Source organism: Chinchilla lanigera, unplaced genomic scaffold (genome assembly GCF_000276665.1).
Source record: "Chinchilla lanigera isolate Chin_1 unplaced genomic scaffold, ChiLan1.0 scaffold00043, whole genome shotgun sequence".
In the NCBI taxonomy this organism is placed as follows: domain Eukaryota; kingdom Metazoa; phylum Chordata; class Mammalia; order Rodentia; family Chinchillidae; genus Chinchilla; species Chinchilla lanigera.
The window spans coordinates 9,313,447-9,321,750 of record NW_004955444.1 but is presented as its reverse complement, the minus strand read 5'-3'; the positions used below and the strand labels follow the sequence as shown (position 1 = coordinate 9,321,750).

Here is an 8,304-nt window from a genome sequence, read left to right as displayed (position 1 = left end):
CCAACTATCTAAATTTTCCATTTGGACAGACTTTAAAGATGACCTAGAAATGGCTTATGTAAAGATATGGGATCCTTGGGGCTGGGGATTTAGCTCAGCGGCACAGCACCTGCCTGGCAAGCGCAAGGTTTTGAGTTCGATTCCTGGTACTAGAGAAAAACAAAACAAAACAAAAAAAAGATATGAGATCCTTGAAAATATGCAATTGAGTATTTTAATTTACATTTTGAACAATAAATAAAAGCTTTTCACTGTATGGATGTTAACGATAAAATTGGAATCTTAAGATAAAGTAATGTTAAATATTCTCACAAATGCCACTATAACACCACAGGCAAGGGAAGTCGTTTCACATTTAATCATGATTTGATTTTACAAGTGGCAATGTCTGTTAGAAAAGACAAGCCTCATTTAGACTGGTGGGTTCTTCAGTGAGAGGAGATCAGTTAGCAACAACATGAACTTCCAAAACTCAATCACATCCTCCAAGACAAGTCCCTTACAAGGTCTGGGAACAGAAAATACCATGTACTATATTTTCACTTAAGACAATGGGTCTGCAGTCCTGGCAGCTGGAACATTAAGAGCAGCACATGCAGATCTTCCCATGTGCATAGGTGAAAGCGCTCCCTGAAAAGCTCTCCTGCTCCCTGCAAACAATTGAGCAGACAGAAGAATTCCACAAATAGCAGAGCAGAAGTCAGGTGACTGAATATATTATCAGCCTCCTTTGAGACTACAATATCAACACCAAGTCATCCTTGCTACATGGAGTGCAAAACATGCACCACACAATCTGCACCCAACAGTTAAACACGGTAGAAATCAGTATTTTTAAAGAAATAAGAAGACAAATATCCATATTAGCGTTTTACCCTTCTAAGCCTCTATCCCCTACAGTGCTCTCTCAATCTGTTTTCCACATCTCCCCCACAATCAAGTTTTCCACCGTAAGAACAGGCAACAAAAATATGCTTTTGCAAAACACATTCATGCCCTTTTCCCTTTCCTACTGGAGACTTACTGATGTGTTATCTCAAAAAAGCACTGGGTAAAAAAGCCTAGCATCTAACAACTCGAGTGAAGGGGCAGGGCCAAGGGAGCAACCAGGGTGCCTGGGTTCAAATTCCTCTTCAACAGTCTGTGACCTTTGCCAGTTTACTTAACAACTCTGTCCCTAGTTCCTAGGCCATAAAACAGGGATGATACTAAGAACACCTACTCCACAACTCCACAATAAGAAACATGCTCTAGTGGGAACATGCCACTGCATTCAATAAAACCACTTAGCTTCACTAGGTTTGTAGTAAGCACTTGATAGACACTAACTAATTTACTTCTCTGTAGTTATTTCTTGAAAACTGAAACATAGAAGAACCCTGCAATTTCAGGAATTGTTAAGATCTGAGCTGAAGACAAAACAGCTAGAGACTACTTACAGGTCTTGCAAGAAATAACCTCTGTCCAGGCATAAGGCAAGAGTCTGGAGATGCCTGCTGCCATAACCTGCAGTCCCACTGCAACTATTCAAACCTATTCATCCTTTTTACAGACTAAACAGCCACTAAGAGCCATGTAAATTCCTACACACATTCGCCTTATCAAATTCCTAACAGAAGACATTCTCAGATTCACCATTCCTCTGATATTTATGATCTGTTTCCCCACTCACCAGTCAAGGTTTATTGTCTCCCCAAAGTTTTACACACAGCACAACGACTTAATCACCTTTAAATTTTGATCTCCTAGAATATGGGGTAACTTCTATTTTACAAGGTAGTGGCGAGGATGAGAAAATGAGGCACACTTCAAAAATACTATCAGGATGCTCACACTTGATGGTAGTTGCTTTGTCATTTACGCTGTTGCCAGTTACTCTCCCAGCAGACGTTTTAGTGGAGAACAGGAGTAACACAGCAAAGGAAACAACCAACACAAGAGACAACCTAGAGAATGGGAAGAAAATTTTGCCAACTACTCCTTGGACATAGGCCTAATAATCTAGAACATACAATGAAATGCAGACACTCCTCAGAAGTACAAATTGCCAATAAATACATCTCTGCCGTTAGAGATATGCAAATTAAAACAATGCTGAGATTCCATCTTACTCCAGAAAGAATGGCTACAATCAAGAAATCCAGTAACATACAAAGGTGAGCTTGGGTGGGTGCCTTTCTACATTGCTGGTGGAAATGTGAACTAGTACAACCATTATAGAAAACAGTATGGAGATGCCTCAAAAAAACTACAACTACCAATTCCACTTGACCTGGCTATTCTCACCTAGGTATCTTCCTGAAAGAGTCAAAGATATCATATTACAGTGACACATGGATACCGATGTTTCCAAAAACATAACTCATAATAGCTAAATCTTGGATGAGGCCTATATGTCTATTAACAAATGACTGGATAAAGAAACGGTGGTATTTACACAAAGTGAAATACTTTTCTCCTATAAAGAAAGATAAACTTGAGTTACTTTTAGGAAAACAAATGCACCTTGAGACCATAAAGTTAAATGAAATAAACCAGATATACAGCTAAAGTATCACATGGTATCTCTTATTTGAGAAACCAAAAGTGGGCTGGCCTTAACCTCGTAGCAATACTCCTTCCTCAGCCTCCCAAGTGCTGGGATTAGAGGCATGAGCCACCATGCCAAGTCAAAAAATTTAAAGAGTAAAACAAAAATTTAAAGAGTAAAACAGGGAAATAGATCTTTTGCAAATGGCAGCAGGGACAAGAGTTGGAGGAAGAGGGAGGAGAGAAGGACACAGAAAAAGAATTAAGATGTGCTACATATACATGTACCAACTTTCTGAGGTGAGTGAAATCATTATGTACCACAAACCTGTACCAATAAAAATTTAAAAAAAAAATTTTTTTAAAGACTAAGAATGAGCTATACCTAGAAAAAGTGACACCCACGGCAGAACATCTGTGCAAGGCTGCATACCTTCCTTTAGAAACCTAGGGTGTCGAGGCCCAGAATATGTAGCCCTAGGGCAGCAACAATGCACAAGAAACCCACAGAAATGGAGTCTCCAACATGCTTCCCTGGTCCTTTGATCAACAAGAGCGCCGCCGTGACCACACCTCCAAGAGGACTTAGGGAAAGAGAAGCTGCAACACCATTTCAAAGAGATCAAAGTAATTATAAATACCTATACCTTTATTAAAAGAAATCTACTTAACTGTAAGCCACTCAGTCAGAAAGACATTTAACAACTTTTCTTCTTATTATAAACATTATAATGCTATTTTCAGGAAAAATCTGACCCAAACTCAAAGCAAAATTTGCTGACATTATGTAATTAAAATTACACATGAAAGAATAGATCTTAAATATCAAACAAGTTGAAATTAAGGCGAACATTTCCCATACCACCTTCTCCCCAAGAAAAAAGAAAAAAGCAAAGGAAAATTCTTCCACGCTGTCTGTTCCCCCTTTAATCACTGGATTTTCAATGCCTGGGTTTTGTCTTCAAACTATGAAAGTAGTATACTGTCAACGCCAGGACACCTAAATAGTCATCAAACGAATTAAAGGCCCAATAATAAAAACAACAGCTAAGCAAGGCAAGAACGTGAGCAAAAGATCTTAAAAGCTCAACACGAAATTTAAGTTGGCCAACCAGGACAAGAAGGGTTGGAACTGGCTGCCTTGAGCCATAAATTCTATCACAATTACCAGGCTAACTTAAAACTTTCCATAGAGCTATCTATTCACTGACGCCTTGTCAAGTATCTTTTCAAGAACCTTTTGTTATTAATAGTGTCTGCTCACACGTAGCCCCCTTCTCTTTATTACTTACAAGTATGATTCTGTATCTAAAACTCTCAAAAGCATCTAAGTAAAACACTCCCATAGGTTCTCTATTCATTTACTTCTCTAGAAATTTCCAACCAAGGAACCAACCAAACATTGCCCCAGAATCAATATGTCCACAATTGCATTGTCATCACAGCCACTAAAAGCCAGAAATGTGGTCGATGAACATTTCATGAGTAAACACAAAAAAATCTTTGCCCCAAAAGCCAAAAGCATGTTCTACCTGCAGACCATCAGTCTTTTAATTCCAGTGACATTCAAAGCAGAGGTTTACCTTGAAGATTCTCATTCCTTTTCATAAACAGTTCTACAACAGCTAGGGAAACTACACAAACTTCTAAAATATCCACAGAAGTCACATTCTGCCCTCTGTCTAGAAATTGGTATGTATATTTTTTATGTTGTCCAACCTGAAGATCTGTGATGCTAAAATTGTATTTTACAACTTTTCTGCCATTACTTTTTAACAGACTTCTGAGAGTAATGACAAGATAGTGTTCCTACAGTCTGCAATCCTTAAACCCTCCTACAGGTCTTAAAAAACAAAAAAAGGAAGTAAATATACAAACACTAAAAACGTCATTTTGTTTAGAAAAGTAAGCCAAAGACATAAAATTAGCTTGAGATAAGAAAAGTTATAAAGAAAATAATTTTTTTTTTAAAAAAGAAGGCGTATAAAGAATTAAAGGTTTTGGGGGCTGGGGATTTAGCTTAGCGGCACAGCGCCTGCCTGGCAAGTGCAACGTCGTGAGTTCAATTCCTGGTACCGGGGGAAAAAAAGAAAAAAAAAGAATTAAAGGTTTTGCTCTGTTTTCCTTTACAAGCCTTTCATTATTTGCATGTAAATATAGTATTCCTTCAAGGGTTGAGGTGTAGGTCCCTGGTGGGGCACCTACCTATCATGCTCAAGGCTCTGGGTTCCACCCTCAGCACTACCCCCACAAAAGGTAAATATAATATTATTTCACTAGAGAAAAAGTTCCTGGTTTGCTGATTTTAAGATTTACTGCAATAAAAAAAACCAATACCTTAAAGCAGTGACTTACTTCTCCCTCCTATTCTCTTCATTTACAATCAGCAAAGCATGTAATAATATAGTACCAAACAAAATCATAAACACAAAACATCAAAAAGCTAAAATTTATTCAGTAACAGTCTTGTCATAACTAAACATTAATTATGCTTTAAAATATAATTATAATCATGACATAAGAATGGGTAAAATATCAAATAAGGACAAGTAAATTTCAGAGAATTAATCTTCTACAAGAATTGTTTAAAGAGACCGTATTTCTTTTTTCTACCCAACATTCTAAGAAGGACTGCTTAAAAGAGCTGCTTTTATACTTAATACAACAAAAACAATTTTTTCGGGGCTGGGGATTTAGCTCAGCGGCAAAGCGCCTGCCTGGCAAGCGCAAGGTCGTGAGTTCGGTTCCCGGTACCGGAGAAAAACCAAAAAAAAAAAACCAAAAAAACACAATTTTTTCTAAGAAATCCAAGCTGTCAACTTGCAGGTCACATTTCAACCTTAAATGATCTGAAACAGGTAAAGTACTGAATCCTTAAATATAGTGTGTAATGAAGCTTGCTCACAGATCCTTTATTCCACTGAAACTTGGAAAGCTTTAATAAGATATAACTATAGAAAAAGCCAACCAAGGAGCATTACCCTTTCTATCCACTCACATACCACAAGCTAAAACTCCCTCCACGCTTTACATTTTGTATTTCCAGTAAAAGACTTTCCTAACACTAGAAAAAGTCACCTAATTTGTATCTAACCAATGAAGGATTAAAATTTAAAAATACTGACTACTCAAAAACATTAAATTCTTAATTGGTGAGCTTTTTTCTACCCTGCTTCAGTACCCTGACATCTAAAAGTCAAAGAACTCCTCTCTTTAAGACGGAAATTCCCAGGAGGAAGAAGGCTCAGATCCAGTCTGAGAGCACACAATGGAATCACAGCTGACGGTGCACATCTTTTTCTAGATGTCTCCATATGGTTGAGAGGGGTTTTTTCTCCCCTAGCCAGGCATTAAGGGACTTGCTGCTCTCGGCCACCAAGGATCTGAGAACATTTTCAAGGATTGGTGTAAAAAATAAAGTAAAATAATGCTCTTTAAGCATACAAAAGAGAGAAAGGCATACATCACAGTGGCCTTCAGTAACTAAATGGACCATGGGGGGCTTGAAGGTTATCAAATTTTGGAGTGGTTTAATTTACAATGCCCCATGCTTCTATCAATCTAAATTAACATTTGTATTTTTTTTTGTTTGTTTTAACTTTTATTACTAAAATAGCACAAGGAGTACAACAAAATGCAACTAATTTGTCTACATGAACACTCAAAATCATACTGGACTGCGAATTCACATTATGAATTTGAAATCGGTGCACTGCAACAGAATACACTCTCTAAAACTACAGTCTCTCCATTGTTTCTTCAGAACCCAGTACCAATGAAACCTTGACTGAGAACTTAGTGCGGATAACATAAATATCATGCCATAAACCATCTTCTAAAAATCCTCCAAATAAATTCACAGCATATGCATCCCCAAGAAAATGAATAGATTCATCGTGCACCTAATGCTGTTCACTCTCTGAACTTCCAGAGTCTACAAATGCCAGCTGGGAAAAGGAGCGTTGCTGCTGTCAGGGTGCACTAACCTCACCAACAAAGAGCAGGGAACACACATGTGCACACAGGCACACACACACACAAAGCATTGTAACAGCTGCTGTCTTTTTAAGACTGCTATCCCACGGAGAAACGTGTGGTCCTCACAGAGTATCAAAGCCATACCCTCTCTGTTCCTAAAAGTCAAGAGCTGAGACAGCCACTTTCCTGAACTCAACAAACAGAACAGCCACGGATGACGCCTCCTAGCAGCGTGTAAACTAGGAAAGTGTCCACGCGCTGTACAACTCAGCAGTCTTTAAGAAAACTAAAATTATTTGTAAGAATCTTTTGTGTGGGAGTAAGCTGGCAAACTACATTTTACTCCGACTTTTCCCCCTTCTACACAAATACTCTTTGACTAGCTTTGCTCCTTAAATACCCACGCTTAATGTTCCAGCGAAGCTTTGGTTCCTAACTTCATTTTCTTCACCCAAGACAGAGCTAAAACAAAACAAAACAAAACAAAACAAAAACCCGCGTACCATACAATCCCTTTTTTTGATGTCATCCCCAAACTTTCAAACACACTTTGGGAACTGGTCTCACTGAACAAGGAAACACTGAGGCCATCACAAACGATGCTTTGCACGCCAATAATCAGTTGGTGCAAGGCGACCTCACGCCTTCATTCTCAAGGCAGCCTTTCAAATTTCATTGTTCTAATGCTGGAGTGGCAGAGCGAGACTGACATGCAGGTAAACTGATAAAGTCTATGATCCTCAACACGTAACCCGGTGCTGAGATCCAGGACACGATTACAACACTTGGCATTTTGGTACCGGGCTTCCAGAGTTACTGCCACATCCCGAAGCGCCTTTCAGACTTCGTGGTGTCTAAGACACCGCCCCTTGCCGTACCAGAGCAATACGTTATCTCGGGAACCTCTACACGTCTCCCCGGGTCAGAGCTCCTGTAAGTGACACTCCCCAGCAAGGTGCGGGTGACAAGGGATGAACAAGAGTGGATAGCTCTCGGCGTCTCCATGACTCCCCCGCCCCGCGCGCAACTCCGCTCCAACTGGTCCGGGTGAAACCCCGCCCCCTTCCTTCCTCCGAATCCCACGATTGGCTTACCCACACCCGGCAGGTCAGCTTCCCGCCTTCGATTGGCTCACTGCCCCATCAGTCAGCCGCAGCAAGATTCGGGTCGGTGGGAGGGGAAGGCCTGGGAGGCGGTGGAGTGGGAGTGGGATTAGAGGACGAGGTGGCGGAGGAGGGCGTTCAGGCTCTCTCTCTGGTTTGGGAAAGTTTCCCCCGCCAATGACGGACCCAGAAGGCGTCAGGCCCAGTCTAGATCTTGGCCCGTGGAAGGGGCTGCAGCCCCGATTCCCGCCCCCTGCTCTCGCAGGCCCCGGAAACCACTGGGGGGAGGGGGAAGAGGGAGGGACCAGCTAAGCAGGGACGACCCACCCCCGATCTCGGAAGAGGCGCCTCCGGGACTCCCCGGAGGGGCGGGGGGCGGGGAGCCGCAGCCGCGACCCCGGCCCCCTCCCCCGTGAGCCCCAGGGGCCCCGCAGAGGAGCGTCCCCGAGCTCGGGGCGTGACCGTCGCGAGCCGGCCGGGAGGGCCCCTCCCTCTTCCCGCCTGGGGCCCTGAGGGCCTGTCCCTTCGGGGCGGGGAGCAGGGAGAGAAAAGGGGGCGCTGGCGAGCCAACCCGGAACCTCCCGGACCGCCTCCCGCCCCCGGCCCCGCGCGCCTCCAGCACACATGCCCGCACCCAGAAAGTTAAGTCAGGGGCGAGCCCAGCTCGGCGCCGCCGCGGCCGGCCCCCGGCTCC

The 8,304-nt window shown here is 42.1% G+C and overlaps 1 protein-coding gene across 1 annotated transcript in view; it reads right to left on the bottom strand.

Moving 5' to 3' along the window:
* Ncoa2 (nuclear receptor coactivator 2) overlaps positions 1-8,003 on the bottom strand; it is a gene marked incomplete in the record, with an annotated part of 273,362 nt that extends 265,359 nt beyond the window's left edge. The window contains 1 exon segment of the mRNA XM_005392106.2: positions 7,602-8,003.
* Between the last annotated feature and the right edge of the window lie 301 nt (positions 8,004-8,304).